Source organism: Macrotis lagotis, chromosome 7 (genome assembly GCF_037893015.1).
Source record: "Macrotis lagotis isolate mMagLag1 chromosome 7, bilby.v1.9.chrom.fasta, whole genome shotgun sequence".
NCBI classification, from domain to species: Eukaryota; Metazoa; Chordata; class Mammalia; order Peramelemorphia; family Peramelidae; genus Macrotis; species Macrotis lagotis.
The window spans coordinates 174,748,226-174,771,477 of NC_133664.1; the positions used below are offsets into that span (position 1 = coordinate 174,748,226).

Genomic DNA, 23,252 nt, shown 5'->3' on the forward strand with positions numbered 1-23,252 from the left:
ACCTCATTTAAGATCCTGAAGTTCAGATAGTTTTCTGGATGGGGTAGGTATTGTTGACTGCTCTCCTAAGCACTGTCTGAAATGTTACCTGGTGCACAACTGTTCTCCTTCTGCCCTGTCCATGACTTCCTCTTCTTCTTTCTGTCCCTTCCACTACCTTTCCCCTTCTCTCTCTCTTTCTCTCTCTCTCTCTCTCTCTCTCTCTCTCTCTCTCTCTCTGGTTTTTGCAAGGCAATCAGGTTAAGTGACTTGCCCAAGGTCACACAGCTAGGTAATTATTAAGTGTCTGAGGTTGGATTTGAACTCAGGTCCTCCTGACTCTGGGCTGGTGCTCTATCCAGTGTTCCACCTAGCTTCCCCCTTCTTTCTTTTCTTTTTTTCTGTTTCTCTGTGCCTCTCTCCCTAGCTCTATCACTGTCTCTGTTTTTCTTTCTCTATCTCTATCTCTGTCTCTCTCTTTTGGTCTTATTGATGCCACTTTATTCTCTCTATCTCTTCTTTCTCCTTTCTTTCCCTATCTTACTCCCTCCTCCCACTTTGTGTTCCTCTGTGTGTTTTTCCCTTTCTTTCTCCCTCTTTTTTTGACTGTTTCTTTCTTGTCTCCATCTCTCTCTCTCTCTCTCTCTCTCTCTGTCTCTCTTTCTCTTGTCACTTTCTTCAACTCTGCCTCTCTTTCTTTATCTTTTCTCTCTTTCACCTTCTTCCTATTTTCTTTTCTTCCTCCTCTTTTCTTGCCCCACATTCAGTATTGTTGCAAATTAAGAACAAAACCCAAGGATTGTTTGGAGAGTACTCTCAAATTAATGGGAGAAAAATCAATGAATTCTGGCTCTTTTGAACTCCATAGACCAAGAATAACTTCCTGAGCAGGAAAATGAGATGAGCCTTCCCTACTTAGAGCAAAGGAAAGAGAGGAAGCCTAGTTACTGGAGAGGAAACACTTCTTTGTGTGTATTATTTAATAGTATTGCCAGCTAATAATTTACCAGCAGCAGAACCAGCAGAGATTAATCATCTCCATTCTCGTAATTGGCTGGTTCCCTGAGAGGTCAAAGAAGGAAGGAAGGAAGGAAGGAAGAAGGAAGAATTCTTAGGAGGTCAAGGGACCAAAGAGGATTTGTCTTGTATCCTCTGCCTCTAAAGACAAAAGGGATCTCAAGGTCATCCAGTCCAATCTTCATTTACAGATGTTGAAACTGAGGCTCAGGGGGGTTAATAAACTTACCCAAGATCAGTAAGTAATAATAAGTAGCAGAAGTAAGATCAGAGATTTGGGCTTTCTAGTGCCAGAGCTTAAGTATCAATTATCCTGCTCCCCCAGTCTCTGCCTATCCTTATTCTCATTTTTGTATCATTACTTGCTGTTTTTACTTCATTATCCCACACACTTCTCTGGCGCCCTGGTCTCATCAACTTTTTCTCTGATGCTGTGCTTCCTTCATTACACCCAGTGTCAGGTTGCTCATGTGTTATGTACTGATTTGTTATTCATCACTCTAATGTTCTCTAGTATCCTTTCCTTTTTTTTCTGGTTCAAATTTTATTTGAGATCATATACGAAATGTATCCAGACCCAAAAAGGGTTTAATCTTCCTCCTCTTCCTCCTTTTCATCCTGGTTGATCTGGAAGTACTGTAATTCATAACTCTCCTTGCTATTGGCCACCACCCACAGCCAATCGAGTAGATTGTTCTTCTTTAAGTATTTCTTTGTCAGGTACTTCAATTACCTTTTAGAAAAGGGCACCTCTGCTGTCATGGTTATCTTACTTTTGGTTACAACTCTGCCACCAAGGTTGCCAGCCTTTCCAATTCACTTTGATTCATGCTCGAAAAAACTGTTCAAAATTAGCTGCATCCATAATTCCATCTTCCACAGGATGGGTACAATCAAAGGTGAACTTGAGAACTTGCTTCTTTTTTTTTGCTGCCCTTCATTGCAGATTTCTTCACGGGAGCCATGGTGATGGAGCAGGCAGAAAGGTCTAGTATCTTTTCCTATGGTTCACCTTCACCCAACTTTGTTGAGTGTTCCCTCCCCTCCATTCTTTCCCCTACAAGTCAGTTCTCCTCTGTCCTTCATTCCCTAGTCTCATTCCTGCTTTCTCTTGGTCTTTAAGAACAAAACAAAAACCTCAAATGGCAAAATTTCACACACCTGCCCTGCCCCACCCTATCTAAATCAATCCCCTGTGGGAGAAACGTTATCCTTGACTGAGAAAACACCCTCAGCCCTGGGCTCCAACTGGACATTCAGGTTATGGGTGTGGGGTTGGGGTTTGGCACTTACTGGAGGCTGAAAAACAAACTAAAAGATTTTCAAGGGGAATGGGGAAGGGAGGAAATGACTCAATCCGTGGCAGCAAGTTTTATGTAGGGGGTGGGGAAAAGTGGGAGAGACTAGGGTGGGGTTGGAAGGAGAAAACATAGGAGAGAGTGTGAAAAAGAGAGACCTTAAGAGGAGGGTGGGAATGAGGAAGAAACTATTGGGGGGGGGGGAGAGAGAGAGAGAGAGAGAGAGAGAGAGAGAGAGAGAGAGAGAGAGAAGGAATGTCAAAGAATACAGGGGAAAAAGATTGTGGAAAGACCTAGACTGAATGCCTTATCCCCATTCTTAGAGAAATTGTACATCCTTAAAGAGAAGAAACTGAGGTCCTGAGTTCAAATTTGACCTCAGAAACTTAATTACCTAGCTTGTGTGACCTTGGACAAGTCACTTAACTCCACTGCCTTGCCAAAAAAAGAGAGCTGACAGGGCCTAGGACTAGATGCCTATTCTTGAATGAAGGACTTTAGTTAGTCTGCCTATAAGTATTTCCCAGTTTCTTGGTGCTGAGATGAAAGAGTTCATTTAATCCAAGCTAGCTTCTCTGTTCAAAGAAGAGGTAGCAGGTTCAGAGCATAGTATAGTGGGGGGAAGCTCTAGAAGAGGGTTCAGGGGGGCTAGGTGGCTCAGTAGATAGAGCACTGGCCTTGGAGTCAGGAGTACCTGAGTTCAAATCCGGCCTCAGACACTTAATAATTACCTAGCTGTGTGGCCTTGGGCAAGCCACTTAACCCCATTGCCTTGCAAAAACTAAAAAAAAAAAAAATCTAGAAGAGGGTTCAGATCCCATCTATATATCTATTGTGATATGTGATCTTGGACAAGTTATTTAATTATCCTGACCTTTAGTTTCTTCATCTGTAAATTTAGAGATAGGACTCGAGGATTCTTCTAATGAAATTTACAACAGAGTCCTATGAAGTAACTGGTCCAAGGCCATTCATTTTGTAAAGAGTATTGGAAATCAAGTCTCCAAACTTGGAACTCTTCAATATACCATGTTTCCAGATGCCAGGGAAAAACTAAGAGCCCTGGCTCTAGTGTCAGAGACATAAATTCAAATCCAGCCTAATGCTTATTGTTTGTGTGACCTTGGACAACTCATGGATCTCTCTGGATCAAGGTTTTCTCTTCTGAGTTCACAGTGGGATTGGCCAATAGTTTAGGCCTTTAGCTTTCTCCTCAGAAATCCTTTTGGGTTTGTGCCAGGCAGAGCAGATTAAGTGTGCACAAAGGATTGGGTACCTATTGGCCAATTCTTCACTATATGAAAAATGATAGATTTTACTATTTGGCCTCAAGATCCTTTCATCTATGATTCTCTAATCCTTTTCTGGCAAGTGTTTTCTGGCTCTTTTCTAGAACTAGGAAAACTATCTACCTTTCAGAGTTCTGGGAGGTAACTGAGGGGGCTGAGGTTTGTATCTTTTCTCCAGTATCATAGCTCAAACCCTACCACCCCCCCAACTAGTTATTCCCCTCCTTCATTGATAGGCACCAATAACTAGAACCTCATTTAACCAATTAACTTCATTTGCAAAAGTATATTAGCTTCAAGGATATAACAAGAACAATTATTTAAATATTTCTTCCAATATTTCTGGGATATGCTCTCCTTTGCCCCTTGGGTTCCTGAAAAGTAGGCTCAAAATTTAGACTAATTTCTTTTATAGCATTGATCCCACTGAGATAAAGTCCAAAGATGGTTTCATTATCAGATGACTCTTCATTTCAGTTTTTTTCTGACTCAAGTACAAAAGGCTGTACTGGGTAACTAGGTGGCACAGTGGATAGATCACCCTGGAGTCAGGAGGACCTGAATTCAAATCAGACCTCAGACACTTAATAATGATCTAGCAGTGTGACCTTGGGCAAGTCACTTAACCCTATTGCCTTGCAAAAACAAAAAGAAAGAAAGAAAGGAAGGAAGGAAGAAAAGGCTGTTCCTTGGTCCTCAAAACATCAATGTTGGACCAACTTAAAAAAACCTAGACTGGGGTTCTAGGTAGCTGAAGAAAAGTTGAAGCTCCACTCTGTTCACCAAGAAAGGAAAAGAACAAATGCAGAAAGTACCAAGGCTTATTTCTAGGGAAGCCATATGGTCTCAAAGAGAAGAAGATCCCTTCCTTTTATAGCATGTTTTCTCACTGGATGAAGTGAGCAAGAGTAACCAAGATTCACCAAGGGCCACTGAGATGATAGAGCCAGTGATTGATGTTAACAGGCATTTTTTGAATGCCTCAAAAACCAATCAAAGAGGCTCTCCTTCACAAGTGATTAACTGACCTGAACCTGTTATAGAATGTCTATAAATGACCCACAATCTCTCGAAGCATATCCCTGATTCTTCATCCTTATTCTTCCAGAAGCAAACTCTCCAGCATTCTTTAGATGGAAGTTGCTCGGCCAAGCAAGTTAATGAAGTGCTCCCATATAACCATACTTCTTTTACATTGTGACTACTTGATTTGCCCAGTGGTACATGCATCAGGGATTTAAGTGCTTCATATGTTGGTATATCTCCACCTGGAAAATACTTTGTCTCCAACCTTCTCCAGTTCATTTTGGTTTCCATTCATTCAAGTAGTAAGAGGGACACCTTGTTTTCTAGGGCTTCTGAGAACAAAACTTTGTGAATATGCACACACATACACACACACATATACTCACAAATATATATGTCTAATATGTGACCAAAAAGTACTTACTCCTTGCAATCTGAATCCTGTCATTTCTATTAAAACTACCATTGTGTCTCCATGACATCCTCATCACGAATCAACAAACCAAAGAATGTCATAGCTGGAGAAGACTTTAGGAATCTTCTAGCTACAGAATCACAGACTCTTGGACTAGGGTACACCAGAAGTCATCTAATCCAATCCAGATATATGGGACATTGTCTAATCCCACCCAGACCCAAAGAGTCCTCTCAGTATCATATCTGAAAAATAGTAATCAAGTCCACTGACATTTGACATGACTTGAGAGACTTCACCATCCTAGTCACCTGCCTCTGGAGATGGTTTGACTTAACATTATTCCTAAATTTGGAGGGGGGGGGGGCTTAGAATTGAAAGAAATATTCTAAATGTGCTCTGACTATGGAAATAGGATACCAACTCTGATCTTTTCATTTTATAAATTAGAAAATTGAACTTTATAGAAGTTAAGGTCACATAACTAGTAAGAGGCAAAACTAAGACTGAGACTAGAATCAGTAAAAACCAATTTATGAATTGGTTTTTCTGTTTTTCTCAGCAACTTCCATCCCCAGATTCCCACTGTTTGGATCTAGAAGCTGTGGAAGCCAGTACTACTTACTACTCTTGTATTGACTGTGCTTAGTCATCAGAGGACTCTGAAGAGTGGTAGCTCTAGTGAATTAGTTTTTTTTCTTCATCTTATGGCTAAGTAATTCCAACTTCTGATCCTTTAATCTTTGTGATTTAGCGTCATTGGTTACCAAAGGCAAAATCTTTTTTTCCTTTATTTCCTCATACTTTCATCTATATTTATCTCAGCCCTATCCTTTAGCTTTGTCCTATCATCTTCCACTGTCAAGTCAACAAACTTTTATTATAGACCTACTCTGTGCTAAGTGGCATGGGGTGGGCGAGGGGAGATACAAAGAAAGACAAAAGACAAATCCCTCCTCTCAAAGAGTTTACAGTCTAATGAGGGAAGTCAAGATGCAAACAATTATGTACAAATAAGATATATACAGGACAAATTGGAGATAATTTTAGATAGAAGCACTAGATTAAAGAGGGATAATAAAGGCTTTTTATTCTTTTTTTGGGGGGGGAGGCAATCAAGGTTAAGTGATTTGCCAATATAATGTCTGAAGCCCATGTAGAGTCACATGGTATCTGAAGCCAGATTTGAACTCAAGCTCTCTTTTTAAAATTTATTTATTTATTTATTTATTTAAGGCAATGGGGTTAAGTGACTTGACTGAGGTCACACAGCTAGGTAATTATTAAGTGTCTGAGGATGGATTTGAACTCAGGTCTTCCCGACTCCTGGGCTGATGCTCTATCCACTGTGCCACCTAGCTGCCCCCTGAATCCAGTTTCTCTTGAGTCAAGGGCCAATGCTCCATAGCTGCCTCTAGGTCTTCCAGAAGTTAGTATTTTAGCTGAGACTTGAAGGAAGCCAGGGATGTCAGGAGGCAGAGAGTTCTAGGCATTGGGGATATCTATTGAAAATGTAGAGGTGGGAGATAAAGTGGGATAGGAATATCTAGGAGGCCAGTGTGACTGGATCACAGATTATGTGGATGGAAATAATGAAGACTGGAAAGGGAAGAAGTGGCTAGCTTAAAAAACCAAACAGGATTTAGGGTTTGATCCTAGAGGTAATGGGTAACTGCTCATTTATTGAAAAGAGGAGTGGTGGGATATGGTGAAATGGATAGAGCCCCCACTTTGCAGTATATCAGACCTGCTCTCTGACCTTGGGCAAATCACTTAACCCTGAATGTCAAAGAAAGAAGGGAAAAAACAAAGGAAGGAAGAAAAAAAAGAAATGAGAGGTTAGGATGGTCAGACTTGTACTTTAGGAAGATTAATTGGACAACGTGTGACAGATAGACAGTCTAGTCCAGGTATGAGATGTTGAGGGTCTGCACCAGGGTGTTGACAATGTGAAAGGAAAGAAAAGGGTGTATACTCTGTCCACCAGAATTTCTTTCTATAATTAACAAACTTTTCTCCATCCTAGAGCTCATTGTTTCCACATTATTTCCATCTTTTGGAAATAAGAAATCACCATCTCTAGAAGAAACTGTATCTCAGGCCACTTTCCCTACTGTAGGGCCAATCTTCTTGTATGTCCTATGACATATTTTTTACTCATTGATGCCATTAATCTGAACATTTTTATCTTTTTAGTTTTATTGCATCTGTCTATATTACTCAGACCAGGTTCTTGGTGCTATTATCTTCCAGCCTCAAGGTCCCTCATATGTTCCAGTCTCAAGGAGATTAGAATGTGAATCTTTCAATTCTGATTCCTACCACTGAGGGAGGATCCCAACATCCACTCTGATATCTCCTTGAATTCCTCATCTCCCAATTTACCAACCCTTTCAAATCCTGTGCTCAGATCTTCACTACATTATTACCATCATCCATAACTGATATTTCCATGATCTTGAATTCTGAAATTCCCCTCACTCATCATAATCTATCCTATCTCTCTCTTGCTTTCACTTCTCCTGAACCTATTAACCATCCTTATCTTCATTTCCTGTCCCTTTTTTCTTTCCTTTTCTCCTAGTTAATCACTCCTGCTCAGGCCTCATTTTTCACTCTTAATCACCTGACCCATACCCTGACTTCTACTTTTGAATCCTTTGTTCCACTGTTGACACTGGACTGACCCTTAGATATTGTTCCCTCCATTCGGATCATATGCTGACCTTCACAGCTAGGGGATATTATACAATATTGCCAACTTGATCTACTTATTACTCATGGATTATCACCCAAGAAGGACAGTCCATTTATTCTTACCTAATTGCCTTTCATGCTTATCATAGTGGCTATCCTAAATTGTTTCTTTTCTCAAAAAAAGTCTTATTTTACTTTAAAAAAAATTGAGGCACTCTGTCTTGAGCTCCTTCATTTTTTTCTTCTCCATATTTCAAAATCTTTAAACTTTATCCTCATTCATCTCCTTTTCCTTTGTTTCAGGAAATGACCATTGTTAAGGTCTTAACCCCTCCAATTTTACTCCTTACACCACCCCTCCTGCCCTTTCCAAGAACTTGGCCCTTTGTTACTACTTCTACTATCTGGGCTCTTGGCTCTTATCTATGCTGCCCATATCTCCCCATCCTTAAAATAAAACGAAACAAATAACCTTCACCTGTCATTTCCTCAAGCTTTCATTTTATATCTTTCTTCCCTTTCAAAGCCACAACTAATAGAGTTTACTCTTGTTGACTCAACTTCCTCACTACCCACTCATTTTCTGTTCCTTGTAAGTCCCACTTTCTTCAGACTCCAGCATTATATTGAAATTATTCTCTTCAAGTTTACCAACAGTATCTTAGCTGTTAAATTCAATGTCCTTACCCTTTTGGGGCTTTTTAAGGTCCATGCATCATTTTGTGTTTTTGTTTTTTGTTTTTTTTTTTTTAGGATTTTTGCGAGGCAAATGGGGTTAAGTGGCTTGCCCAAGGCCACACAGCTAGGTTATTTTTAAGTGTCTGAGGTCACATTTGAACTCAGGTCCTCCTGACTCCAGGGCTGGTGCTCTATCCACTGCACCACCTAGCCACCCCTCCCCTTCATTGACTCTTAAAACTTCCTCTGAATTTTTGGGGACAACATCCTAGTTCTTCTGCTTCTCCAGCTTTTCATTTTTCTTATGTCCATAATCTGTCTCCTCTTCATCTTACTGCTCTCAAAGTTTGGATGTTCCTTAAAGTTCTATCTTTAACTCAGTATTCTCTATCTCCATATTCTCTCTCTTAATAAATTTATTTACTCCACAGGCTTTAACTATCACCTATAATTCATTGAATGTCACATATAGAAAGGGACCTCTGAGGGCATCAATAGGTAGCTGAATAAATGAATGATTAAATTAAAACAATCCAGAGGCAGCTAGGTGGTGCAGTGGATAGAGCACCGGCCCTGGAGTCAAGATGACCTGAGTTCTTTTTTTTTAGGTTTTTGCAAGGCAATGGGGTTAAGTGACTTGCCCAAGGCCACACAGCTAGAGAATTATTAAGTGTCTGAGACCAGATTTGAACTCAGGTACTCCCGACTCCAGGGCCAGTACTCTATCCACTGTGCCACCTAGCCATCCCCCAGGATGACCTGAGTTCAAATCCGGCCTCAGACACTTAATAATTACCTAGCTGTGTGACCTTGGGTAAGTCACTTAACCCTATTGCCTTGTAAAAAAATACTCCTAAATATTTATAATTGTTTATGCATAAACTTATATAAGTGCTAGAGAATCAACAAGCAAATATATATTAAGTGTTCAGAAGTTCACAAAACTAGTATCAAAGGTAGAATAGGAAATCAAATCTTCTTGCCTTATAGCACTATGCCACTGTTTTCTTCATTGATTTAAAAAATGTGTACAACAATCATTGTAAGATTGCTTTGATTATTATAGAAAATGATGTAAGAATACAATACAGTATAATAATGTCCTATAATTGAAGGATTTTGCTAATCAGTAGAATAGTTAAAAATTCTATCATCAAACCTCAACAAGCATGTAAAAAGTCAGGAAATAGGAATCTCCAGTTCATAAGAGAACACCAGAACTTGAATTAGGAATTCAGTTGATAGGTGGCAATGGTTGAAACCATCAGATGCAGGTTTTCTGGCATCTCTGATGTCCTCTCTGACGTTTAATGGCCCATAATTCCTCTTCTCATCCTTTTCCAGGACCCATTCCTTCCTCCCCACAAAGATAGGAAATTATGAAGGACTTCAAGGTACAGAAATGTCAGTCTTCTAAATAACCACCCAACCCATCAAATAATAGTTATTCGTTCAACTTTATTTTATTGAGAGGTTTTTTTTAATCACCTGCATTTCTAAATATATTCTTCCCAGCTCTTTTACCCAGGGAATCATTCCTTAATTCTGAATTTTATTAAGTGCTTCCCAGATGCCTGCTCTGTTCCAGCCACTGTTGATACAAAGATAAAAATAAAACTGTTCTTGCCCTCAAGAAGTTTACATTTTATCAGGGGGAAACTATATACACACAATCTTATATGGAAAGTGAGGGACAGGAGCAGCAATATATGAAAATAGATATATGAATATATGGGATATATGAAAAGGTCTACAGAGCAAGTGGAACTGGAACTGAGGAACTGGAACTGGAACTGAAGAAAGCTGAGAATTCTAAGAGGCTGATGTGAAGAAGGGTGTCTGAACAGTCAGTCCAGAATCATGGGGAGGGGAGATTGTCACGTTTGAGAAACCAAAAAAAGAACCACTGAGTTCATGAGGGGGGGTACTTTGTAATAAGTCTGGAAGGGGCATCTGTAGTCAGGCTTTAAATGTCCATTAGAAATGTTTAGTTTTGCCACAGAAGCTTAATTAGCAGAAAAGACATATAATCTTACTTGTACTTTGGAAATATTACCTTGGCAGCTGTGTAGAGGGTAGATTAGAGAGTAGAGAAATCAGATGGGGGTGTTAATTATCAGGCTATTGCACTAATCCATTAGGGAGGCAATACAGGCCTGAATTAGGTTAGGTGTATGAGTGGACAGAAGGGGAGGAATTGATAACTTGGCAACTGAATGGATATGTGGAATATGGACTTCTCCTCCCTCCCCTGAAAGGAAGTATATGACCTCCCCAAGTCTGATCTTAGGGCATAGTCCCAACTGCTCTGCTCTAGTTACGGTTGTGAAACTGCATAACACTTCCCACCCCATCCCCAACCTTAGGGCTTACTCACCTAAGTTTCCCTTGGTACTGGGAATTTGATTCTATAGAGGGGTGGCAACTAGGGCTTTCAAGCTTCTAGGGGTAATCCTGTGGATGATTATCTTAATTAATACTAGTTTACAAATTCCCATTAATATACTTCTCATTAATAATCGGTCAGTAGACTTAGATCTTTAGCAAAGACATTTACTCACAGGTATAAAAGCAATAGTTCCCCAGGACCTAGTGTGCACTTTATCACAGAAACACACAGAACTGGGGAGGAAGGATGGGAATAAATTTAACATGCAGTGGTAGTGAAGTATAAGACATATAGAGAGAACACATATGACTAAGGCAATTCATAACTACAAAGCCACAGAATCTCAATGTCTTTTCTTTTCCTCCAGAGGGACTTTGCAACATTCTTTTGGTGGTGATGATGGCTTATATGGGTCAGTATGATGCTGCTTAGAGCCAAGCAGTTTGCTAGATGGCCGAGTTGGCTCTTCACCAGATTGGGTTTCTACTGGGCTAGGCAGTGGCTTCCAGACAATACCAGGTGACTGAGCTTCCACTAGACAGTGGTTACTGAGGAAGTTGTTGCACTTCTAGGCCTCAGTTTCTTCTTCTGCAAAATGAAAGAGTTGCACCAGATAGCCTCTGAAGCCCCTTCCAGCCCTAGACATATGATTCTTATTTTTCTATTTATATAAAGATAGAGTGATAGATGGAGCACTTACTAAACACAATGTACTAGACACCATGCTATATAATAAGGATATGAATTCAAATAAGCATTACAGTCCTTACTTGTAAGGAATTTACACTCTAATGGGAGAGGACAGTCCATAAAGGGATGTTGGAAGAGAGAGGGAGAGACTCCCAGTTGCAGTGTGAGAAGATAAGATGTTGGGAAAGTGACATGAAGGCCTAGGCCCAGGCAAGATAAAGCAAAAGCTTACCTATTATAGCCTTGTGGTTTGGGGTGTCATTCTTTTTCAACTCTCTGCTGATAACCCCTCCACCTTAAATTGACCCTTGAGCAAAGGCTTATACAAAAGACATGGTCTTCTGAACCTGTGCTCCACATCTTTTCAGTTTGGTAGGAGCTGACAGAGTTTTGGACCTTTTTGGCACATCCTTTAAAATCCAAGTGTCACCCCCATGCCATGAGGCAGCATTGAGGTGAGGATGTATTGGAGGTCAGAGAGATTTCTGGGCAAATAGGCTACCACACAGACTTCCCAGGGTGTTTGGTCACAATTAGACTCTCCCTTGCTTCTTCTACAAGTTCAAAAAGTATTTTTCCCCTTCTTGCTTTCCTTCTAGGAAGACAGAACTCTGTTAAAGTCAAGATAGTGCCCAAATTTAATTGATTGTTGGAAGCATGCCAAGGGGCCTCCACTTTGGTAAGGCATTGTCCCTGGTTTAGACCTTCCCCTTTCTGCCTATCTGCTCATCCAGACTGGAGCTACCCACTGACTCCAGTTAATAGAGTCACACCAATGAGTTGTATCTGCCACTCAGAATACTAAGATTCCTCTGTAGCTCTTATTCTTCTTGTCTCCCAGGTGAGGAGTTCAGGATATGGGACTGGAATTTCTTCATTTCTCTTGTCCCATAGAGTAATGGAAAGTCTTGGTATTAACTGAGCTTAGGTTAACAAATGCAAAATCTAGTGTTTTCAAATTCAACAAAAAAGAATTGAAGAAAGGAGAAAGAATGACTGGAATATAAATATAAAGTATGCTTCTCTTTATGCAGTAATACTTCAAATCCTAGAAGTCTCCTGCTTTCAGTCTAACCACTAGGCAATTTTGGGGAGCCTGCTTCTGGCCATTTAATGGCTGAGGTGTTTTGGTGTGTGATGATGAAAAGTCATCAAATTGACAGTGGAGCTAGAAGAATCCATGCTTCTAGAGATCCTGAATTTGAACTGAATGGGCTTGCAATAGATGCAACTTATTCACCTCTCTTTCTCCTTGGTTATTCTGAGTGATGATAGTTACATCTAGCTGCCAAGTGGGACAGGAGCAGCTGGCCACATCCTCTGACATAGCAGGCATGTGTCAGCACGTGATGCCTATTACAATGTTTTTTGTTTTTATTGTTCATCTTTTATTCTTGGAGAGGACCAATGATTTTATTAGGGTGATGTCTTGACTTGAGAGTGAATTGTATTGAAGTGAAACAGAGCTGTACAAAGTCTTTAGCTTTACTCTCTCCTCCAAAGTTGTAGAAGTCCAGTGGCAAAACATAAATCAAGATGACTGGTAATGACCTTTCTAAATTAAAGTCTTTCCCAGACCTCAGTTTGTCTGAGGCAGCAGCTTTTCAATGACCAGCTAAGAAGTGAGGCAAAAGATCATCTAATTTTCCATCACAAAAATATCGATCCAGAAGAAGTTTTTGGCCAGACTTTCCTTAAAATTAAATAAATGAATACCTGGAAATAGACACATCTAGGCAGCAACTTGGTGAATTTGGGAGATACCTGAGTTTCATCAAGAATCCCACTGGTCGGGGCGGCTAGGTGGCGTAGTGGATAAAGCGCCGGCCCTGGAGTCAGGAGTGCCTGGGTTCAGGTCCGGTCTCAGACACTTAGTGATTGCCTAGCTGTGTGGCCTTGGGCAAGCCACTTAACCCCGTTTGCCTTGCAAAAAAAAACCTAAAAAAAAAAAGAATCCCACTGGTCACCAGAGTCAATAGTAGTATCCACTGGAGGTGATGATAAGCCAAAGGAGAGAGGAGGTGATTGAGTAGAAACATTGTGGGCATTGAAAAGAGGTCTTGAGAAAGTGTAAGTCAGTAGCATCTAGTGGTAAGTAGCTCAGTCTGACAAGAAACCAGCCCCTCTTGAAGCAGCCAAGCCCAGTAACAGTGGATGACTTGCCTGGCAGATAACTTTACCTATGGAGAACTTTACAATGACTCCCCAAAGAGAAAAAAGGATTTCTGGGGCTAAAATATGGGAAGTGCCCACTTGGCTACATGTTATATTTTAAGTTTGAACCCATTTTTCCTAGGGTTGTGTATACAAGGGGAGGTTTGGGGATGGGGAGGGGAATATTTTGTACCAATTATTCTTGCTATATCTCAATCAATCCTTTTTCTAGAAGCTAATGGAGTTTAATTGATAGATTCAAAATGAGAAATGGTGAAGGCTTGTAAATGACAACACTAGAAACCCTAGTTTCTCAGTGTAGTCAGTAGAAGCTTTAGCAGAATAAGTAGTGAACTACCCAACCATGAGTACAAAGGCAAGTTGAGGGAATGATCCCACTGGATTGTCAACCTTTGAATAACTGGCTGACTCCACCAAAGGTCTCAGGCACCACCTCTGACTAATTGGCTTCAGCGGTAGACTCACAAGGAGCAGGTTCAACACAGATGAACCTGACCTCCAAAGAGTTGGGCCAGGTTTTTTCTTGTTGTCTCTGGGTCCTTATCTCTGCATTATCCTATCCTAAAGTAGAACTGTGAATAACCTCTTAAAAGTTGGTTCATATGTTGGGATAAAAGGGATTAATAAGATTCTTTAAGTACTCAGTGGGGTGCTAGGTGGTGCAGCGTATAGAACACTGGCCTTGGAGTCAGGAGTACCTGAGTTCAAATCCCATCTCAGACACTTAATAATTACCCAGCTGTGTGGCCTTGGGCAAGCTACTTAACCCCGTTTGCCTTGCAAAAACCTGAAAAAAAAATACTCAATGTACAAAGCAGATCAGATATAAGATGCTATTTCTTTCATGACAAAAGAAATATTTGAATATAAAAAAATAAAAAACAAAAACTGACAGATACTTAAAACTTAAAAGGGCATTTCATTTTCACCTTGAATCTACTGTCCAAGTAATTCCCTCAAGGGTCATATTTTTTTTGGCAGTGTAGCATTAATGGCTTATACTGGAGATGGTATGAGTAAGGAGAGATCTGAAGGAAATTTGAAGGAGAGTTATTGCAATATTAAATCACATATTTAAAAGAGAGAAAGAAGAGAGTGAAGAGAGTGGACTTATTCTTTCAAAGACACAAATAAACAGTTTTAGCTGTCCAGGTGGCCAGTCATCATGGAAAGGTAGATGACAAAATATAGAACCAATAGAAACCTCTGCATTGTATATATGCCTTTTGTCAAGAGGACAAAGCACATATCAGGTTGGAAGGTATCTTCATGTAAACTCTTTGGAACAGGGTTCCCATGTTAAATATCTTACATACAGGCCAATGTTATATATGCCATTCAGCCAGTTAAGTTGTGTCTGATCCTTCATGAACCCACTTGGGGTTCTTTTGGCAAGGATACTGGAGTGGTTTACCATTTCTTTCTCCAGCTCATTTGCAGATGAGGAAAATGAGGCACATTGTGTTAAGTGACTTGCCAGTGGTCACATAGCTAATAAGTGTGACTGAGACCAGATTTGAACTCAGGAATATGAGTCTTCCTGACTCTAGGCCCAGTGATGTCTCCACTGCACCATCTAGCTGCTCAATATTATGTTTAAAATATATCAAATTTTTTTAGGTTTTTGCAAGGCAAACGGGGTTAAGTAGCTTGCCCAAGGCCACACAGCTAGGTAATTATTAAGTGTCTGAGGCCGGATTATATATGACAATTTTCTTTTTTGTTTTTTAGATTTTTCAAGGCAATGGGGTTAAGTCGCTTGCCAAGGCCATACAGCTAGGTAATTATTAAGTGTCTGAGGTCAGATTTGAACCCAGGTATTCCTGACTCCAAGGCCGGTGCTCTATCCACTGCACCACCTAGCTGCTCCAATATATGTCAATTTTCAAAGTGCTTTTAGGAATCCTGGGTTTCATATAGCTCTTCTGTGAAACTGGAGGGTGGCATCATGAAAAGATCACCTGACTTAGAGACAGGAGAAGGCTAGATTCAAATCCTCTCCCTTAGATTTCTGAGCTTTGTGATGATAGTTATTTCCCTTCCTTTTTCTGAACCTCAATTTATCCAGTTCTAAAATGAGAATAATACTTTCACTACTTACCTTATAGGATTGTGGCATGGCAAGTGATTTGTATACCTTAAAGCTCCATTTAGCTATGAGTCATTGTTACTGATAAATGTGTGAGCTATTATCTCTCTTTTATTGTTGAGTTCTCTGAAGCTTAAATGATTTGTCCGAAGCCATTCAGCTGGTCAGTAATAGAGCCAGGACTAGACTTGAAGTCCTATGTTTCTTAGGTGATTCTTTTTTTTGGCTATACTAAGATACCTCCAGGTAGGCAAGAGATGCCTTTTTGAAAAACTCTGTGTTAATCATGGCATATTTTAAAAGTCCCAGGGGAGTTTAATGCTTAAGAGTACCACAGTAAAATGGGAGAATCTTTCTGTGTGATGAAAAACATAGATAATTGTGATTCAAGCCTCAACTGAATAATCAGAGCTTACATTTATAGAAGGTATAGGTTTACAAGTTGTTTTACATATATTATCCCATTTGATCCTCTTAATAGCCTTATGAGATAGGTTTGGCAGGTATTATTATCACCATTTTAAAGATGGAAGGAACTGAAATTCAGTAAAGTGACCTGCCCAAGGTCATTACCTAATTAGAAGCAGAACCAAGACTCAAATCACTACCTCACAGCAGCCTCTTTGTTCTTACTCTCCAAGTGTGGCAGAACTGTTTTCTGAAAGAAAAATATTTAAGGAAGGTAGGAGGAAGAGAAAATAAACAAGGAGATTATAGTCAAGGACAAAGAAATACTGGAAGGGAGATCTGGAGATTAAAAAAATGAAAGTCTGTTGGGCATGGCATTAAGAATAAAACTGTGGAATCATGGTTGATAGGGATCCTAGAGATTATAGTTTAAGCCTCTGATTCTTAAAAATTAGGAAACTGGGGCCCAAGGAAAGGGAGCAATTTGCTTAAAGACAGTGATGGCAAATTATTTTTTTATTTAATTTATTTATTTAGAATTTTACAATTTTCCCCCTAAACTTGCTCCCCCTCCCCCCACAGAAGGCAGTCTGTTGTTAGTCTTTACATTGTTTCCATGGTGTATGTATTGATCTAAATTGAATGTGATGACAGGGGAATCATATCCTTAAAGAAAAAAATAAAATATAAGAGATCACAAAATTACATAATAAGATAATATTGTTTTTTTTTTTAAATTAAAGGTAATAGGGGCGGCTAGGTGGTGCAGTGGATAGAGCACCAGCCCTGGAGTCAGGAGGAACTGAATTCAAATCTGGCCTCAGACACTTAATAATTACCTAACTGTGTGACCTTGGGCAAGCCACTTATCCCCATTGCCTTGCAAAAAAAAAAAAACCCAAAAAAGTAATACATAAATTAAAGGTAATAAATAGTCTTTGGTCTTTGTTCAATAATTCTTTCTCTGGATACAGATGATATTCTCTATTGCAAATACCCCGAAATTGTGCCTGATCGTTGCACTGATGGAATGAGCAAGTCCATTAAGGTTGATCATCACCCCCATGTTGCTGTTAGGGTGTACAATGTTCTTCTGGTTCTTCTCATTTCACTCAGCATCAATTCATGTGGCAAATTATTTTTTAAAAATATGTAATTCTTTATTTTAACTATATGCAACAGTAGTTTCAACAATCTGTTTTTGGGGGGGCGGCTAGGTGGCATAGTGGATAAAGCACTGGCCCTGGAGTCAGGAGTACCTGGGTTCAAATCCGGTCTCAGACACTTAATAATTACCTAGCCGTGTGGCCTTGGGCAAGCCACTTAAACCCCGTTTGCCTTGCAAAAACCTAAAAAAAAGGGGGGGCAGCTAGGTGGTGAAGTGGATCGAACACTGGCCTTGGAATCAGGAGTACCTGAGTTCAAATCCAGCCTCAGACACTTAATAATTACCTAGCTGTGTGGCCTTGGGCAAGCCATTGCCTTGCAAAAAATTAAAAAAAAAACCCAATCTTTTTTTTTTGGTCGACAGTCATTTTTTGACAAGACTTTGAATTTAGCATTTTTCTTCCTCCCTCCCTCCACCGGAAGGAAAGCAATCTACTATAGGCTATACATGCACAGCCATGCTTAACATAAATCCATTTTAATCATGTAAAAGAAGAATCCAATCAAAATGGAGAAAAAAATACTTGAGACAATTTTTAAAAAATTGAAGATAGTAAGCTTTGATCTCAATATAGATGCCAAAGTTCCTTCACTGGATATTGATGATATTGTCTATCTTTAAGAATTGTCTTTGATGGGTGGCTGGGTGGCGAAGTGGATGGAGCATGGGTTAGAGCACTGGCCCTGAAGCCGGGAGTATCTGAGTTCAAATCTGGTCTCAGACACTTAATAATTACCTAGCTGTGTGGCCTTGGGCAAGCCACTTAACCCCATTTGCCTTGCAAAAACCTAAAAAAAAAAATTGTCTTTGATTATATGTCTACTGAAATGATCAAGTCCATCATAGTTGATCATCAACCAGTATTTCTGTTAGTGTGTACAATGGTCTTCTGGCTCTTCTCACTTCACTCAGCATCAGTTCATATAAGTCTTTCCAAACTATTCTAAAGTTTTGTCTTTCATGATTTCTTAGAAAACAATAGGGCTCCGAGCCGCTGTGGGTGACCCCGGCATGGGCGCTCTGGGCGCTGCGCCAGCCGAGGCGGTGGCGCGGCCTGCGCTGGGGGTGCAGCGGGGCCCAGCCATGGCCAGCACAATGGTAGCAGTTGGACTGACAGTTGCCGCTGCAGGACTTGCAGGCCGCTATGTTTTGCAAACCATGAAGCATGTGGAGCCTCAAGTAAAGCAAGCTGTTCGAAGTCTACCAAAATGTGCCTTCAGTGGTGGCTATTACAGAGGCAGATTTGAACCCAAAATGACAAAGCGAGAAGCAGCACTAATATTAGGAGTAAGTCCTACAGCCAGTAAAGGGAAAATTAGGGATGCTCACCGACGAATATTGCTTTTAAACCACCCAGACAAGGGAGGATCTCCTTATGTAGCGGCCAAAATCAATGAAGCTAAAGATTTATTAGAAAGTCAAGCTAAGAAGTAAAATTAGTACACAGATAATTTTAAATTTATATATACATCAATTTATGTGTAGGAGTCCTGATATTTTATAATAACCTCATAAAAGCTGTAATATTTCTTTACTGGTTGCATTAGTTGGTATAATTTGTTTTGTTCTTTTCATTAACTTTGATACCACTATAATAATTAGATTACAAATGTTATGGTCTAATAAGTTATGAATAGGTTTCCTAATGGGAATTGAGTAGAACCTGAAATATGATTCCTTAGTTAACTTACCTATATTTAGAATCCTGCAGAAACAAATCATCCCTCTTATGACCTAACAAATTGGTGCCCATTTGCCTGCAGTATTTTATATTAATTTACCATATTGATTCCATAAGGCTCAAATAACTGCAGATTTATAAAATAGATAATCAATATAGCAAGTCATGTAAGAGAAAGATGTGGTTTATCTTGGCATTTTTTGCATTAAGTACACTGTCCCATAATATTATATTTTTTTGTTCTTAGGAATTTTTTTTAAACAATTTCCATAAATTGCTTTTACCTTTTTAAAAAAAACTCATTCTTATTTTAGACTATTTTGAATGACTATTTAGTCATACAAAATTCTTTCATGTATAAAATGTCCAGACTTCCCAGTGACTCATAAGAGCTTTAACCTGACTAAGGAGAAAGAGAAAACAAACTTGTTGAGTTCCAGCTATTGGAATCACAAAATGATAACAGTACTTTCTGCTGGCACTTGGGAGATCAACCACATCTGATCTCATCGATGTGAACATTTCCTCCAATGATTAAAATCCTAACCTATCCATGACTGCCCATCCTGGTCTGCCCTGACATATCATTCAACAGACATTGGTAATGTGTGGAAAAAAAACTTGGTGAGTTAGAAAGTGCCCCCCAGAGGCCGACTGTCAAAAGTCTCTGGGACAGTTGCACAAGGAGCTGTATCAGTCTGCTTGCTAACCTCGGGAACCAGCTGTGAGTGAGAGGTTTCATTGATGTTTTGAAGAATAGTGTCAGTCAGTTTACTACTTATCTACCATAAGCTTGCTAACCTTTGGAAACCAATGCCTTTCTTGCAAGTGGCAAAGGATGATGATGATCCAGTGGACCTGTGCAAACACAGGTATTCTAATTGGAATAGCAACGTTTTCCATGGTTTACATTAGTTACCTCTTATTTTTTTTTTAACACTTTAACATGATTAGCTACTGAATTTGGGGATAGAGTTTATTAAAACAGATTATCAGGAATTCTTCCAATAGGATTCTTGAAGCAAATCCAGAAAAAAAAAAGTCATGTTTGTTTTTCAAACTTTGAATATGTGTGTGTGATCTGAAAATTCTTAATACTTTAATGAAATTGTAATGATGGCTGAGGATTAGGAAATGGAGTGCAGATTAGAAAACCTCCAGGTTTTCTACCTTACTTGTTCCGTTTGTTCTGTATTCTATGCATCAGTTTGAAGACATGCCATCCTAAAACCAGTTATTGCCTGAATAGGGCCAAACCAAAAAGTAACCCTGGTTTCTACTTATTCTTCATATCTAGAGTGATGATAAAAACAGATTTTGTTTCTGTGAACAAGCAATTGGATATTAGGTAATAATATAAAAACTTGAAATTAAGATTTGCCAAGAATAAACTAATTCAGAAAAACCATAATAAACCAAAATTTAGAATTAAAAAAAAAGAAAACAATAGGGCTCCATAACATTCTTATATCATAATCTGTTCAACCATTTCCCAATCAAAGGGCATATTCTCAATTTCCCATTCTTTGCCATTATGAAAAAGTTAAATATTTCTGTACATGTGGATTTTTTTTTATCTCTTTGGAATATAGATCTAGTAGTAGTATTTGGATCAAAGAGTATGCACAGTTTATTTCCCTTTGTGAATAATTCCAAATTGCTCTCCAGAAATATTGGATGAATTCACAGACCATTCTGAGGGCCCCAAGCAGGTGATGCTACAATTCTTAAGGCTGTAAAAATCCAGCCAATTAAAAATAATCATGGATCCATTGTGGGTGCTTGAGTAGGAAGAGGTGAGGACCTAGAAAAAACATCCCTTCCCTCTAGGAGATTATAATATAAGGGGGAAAAACACACTCATGAAAAAGACTTGACAACATTTATGAAAGAAGCAAATGTTCATGGTCTGTACTTCAGGTGGGCACAAGTACTGGCAGAACAGAGAGTAAAGGCTGAATTTGGAAAGTGAAAATTCAATTAATGAATGAAAAAAAGAAGGCATTTATTAAAGACTAGGCATATGTTCTGGGGATTCAAATACAAAATGTAAGACAGTCTCTGCCCTCAAGGAGTTTACATTTTTTTTTTTTTTTTTAGAGTTTTGCAAGGCAAATGGGGTTTAGTGGCTTGTCCAAGGCCACACAGCTAGGTAATTATTAATTGTCTGAGGCTGCATTTGAACCCAGGTACTGGTTACTCCAGGGCTGGTGCTTTATCCATTATGCCACCTAGCCGCCCTGCCCCCTGCCCTGAGTTTACATTCTAATGAGAGAGACAACATACATAGGGATGTAGTTGCCTGGGAAGGTGTTTTGGTCTTGGGACTCATGAGAATGGAGAGTGGAGTCATAAAGAAGGCTTCTGGTATGCCCTTTCCAAAAGCAATAATGTTGATTGATTACTGTGCCCAGAGCAAGAGATGGAGGTGTGGAGTAAGGGAGTTCCATTCTTTTTTTTTGCAAGGCAAATGGGGTTAAAGTGGCTTGTGCCCAAGGCCACACAATTAGGTAATTATTAAGTATCTGAGACCAGATTTGAACTCAGGTACTCCTGACTCCAGGGCTGGTGCTCTATCCACTGCCTAGCCTCCCCAGGAGCTCCATTCTTAGCAGCAGAGTTGTTTGCAAGTTGTCTGGGATAGACAGCTGGATAGAATGAGAAATGTGGCCTGGAATGGTCTGGAATCAGACAGAGTGGCCAAGCAAGCTTACATCTACTCACCATGACTCAGCCCTAGGACAAGAGTTCCAAAGCTAAGTAGATTAATTTCTTCAGTCCTGGGAGCAAATATTCTGGAGATCTGGTTCACAGGGTGTTGGCGCAGGTAAGAATCTAACTCAACATTTAGTATTAACTACTTATTATGTACAGAAAGGAAAAAAAATTCCTATCTTCAAGGAACTTTCTGAGTTTTTAATGAAAGGTTAAGATATCTGAACAGATATAGAAAAACAGGGTGAGAATTAGGAGAGTTCTTCAATAGAAGGCAACTCCTGAAGTGGAAGAATCTAGGGACCTTTAGCTGTAGAGGTGAGGAAGTTGCACATTCCAGGCAGGAGAGATAATGTGTTCAAATGCACAGAGAAATTAGGAATGGAAAAAAGAAGGAGGTACATAGAAGCTTTGGCAACTGATTTGTAGTAGAGAATATACATACATACATACATATATATATATATATATATGTACATTATGATTGAAGTTTTATGAAAGATTTTCCTCACAGCAATCCTAGAAAGTAGTTGATTGAAGTATCATTTATCCTCCTTTTACATGTAACAAAACTTCATCTGGAGACATGGGTCAAGATCTCAGGAGAGAGATGGAAAATAGAGACAGAGACTCATTGATAGCACTTAGACTTTGGATTTCTCATACAGTCACCTTGATTTATAACATTTAGATCAGAGGAGTTGTAAAGGTCATTTCTAGTGTCTTCATTTTACATTTTACTGAGATCCAGAGATGTGAAATGACCTCAAGGCCACAAAGAGAGTGACAAAGTAGACTACAAATGCTTTACTATCTTTCATTATATCATATGACCTCCCATTGGGTATTATCTACATAGAAGTGAAAAATGGAACCACTTAAGTGAAGGAATCTATTCTCCTAAACCTCCCTACTCCTGTCAAGGGCAGCTCCTCTTTTACTCCAGTCTAATGAAAACCTCTCCCTTCTCCTCTGTGCTCTCTGCTCTCCTTCTCTACCAACTTCTCTGAAGAATTGCTCCCCCTATCATCCCCTCTTCTAATCCTCATCTTCTCATACACTAATTTCTTCCCTTCTGCCTACAATATAATCTAATCTCCTGCATCCTTAAAGAACTCCTCATTAGAATCTATTATCCCAACTTCCTATTTCTCTCTCTCTCTCTCTCCCTTTTTCCTCAACTGAGCTTCTTGAAAAAGCCATCTATAATCAGTGCCGTCACTTCTACTGGCTCTTCTTAACTCTGATTTCAGACTTCTAACCTCATTTTTCAACCAAAAAATATTCTCTCTAGTTATTAGTTATGATCTCTTAATTGCCAAATTTAATGGCCTTTTTCTCCATCCTTATCTTTTACAAAGGAAACAATCATATTGAAATACACTTAACAAAATATTTCCTTAAAAAACCCCACAAGTTCAAAGACCCTAGCTTAAGAATCCCTGTCTTAGAGGCAATAGGGAGTCATGGAATGTCTTTTTTAAAACTTTTATTTTTTAATTTATCAAATAAAACAAGCATTTCCATAGCATAGTAGA

At 39.4% G+C, this 23,252-nt stretch overlaps 2 pseudogenes; one reads left to right on the forward strand and one right to left on the reverse strand.

Annotated features, from left to right (window-relative positions):
- Positions 1-1,579: 1,579 nt before the first annotated feature.
- On the reverse strand, positions 1,580-2,061 carry LOC141493915 (large ribosomal subunit protein eL22 pseudogene; annotated as a pseudogene).
- A 16,336-nt stretch (positions 2,062-18,397) lies between these two features.
- Positions 18,398-18,876, forward strand: LOC141493917 (mitochondrial import inner membrane translocase subunit TIM14 pseudogene; annotated as a pseudogene).
- Positions 18,877-23,252: the final 4,376 nt, after the last annotated feature.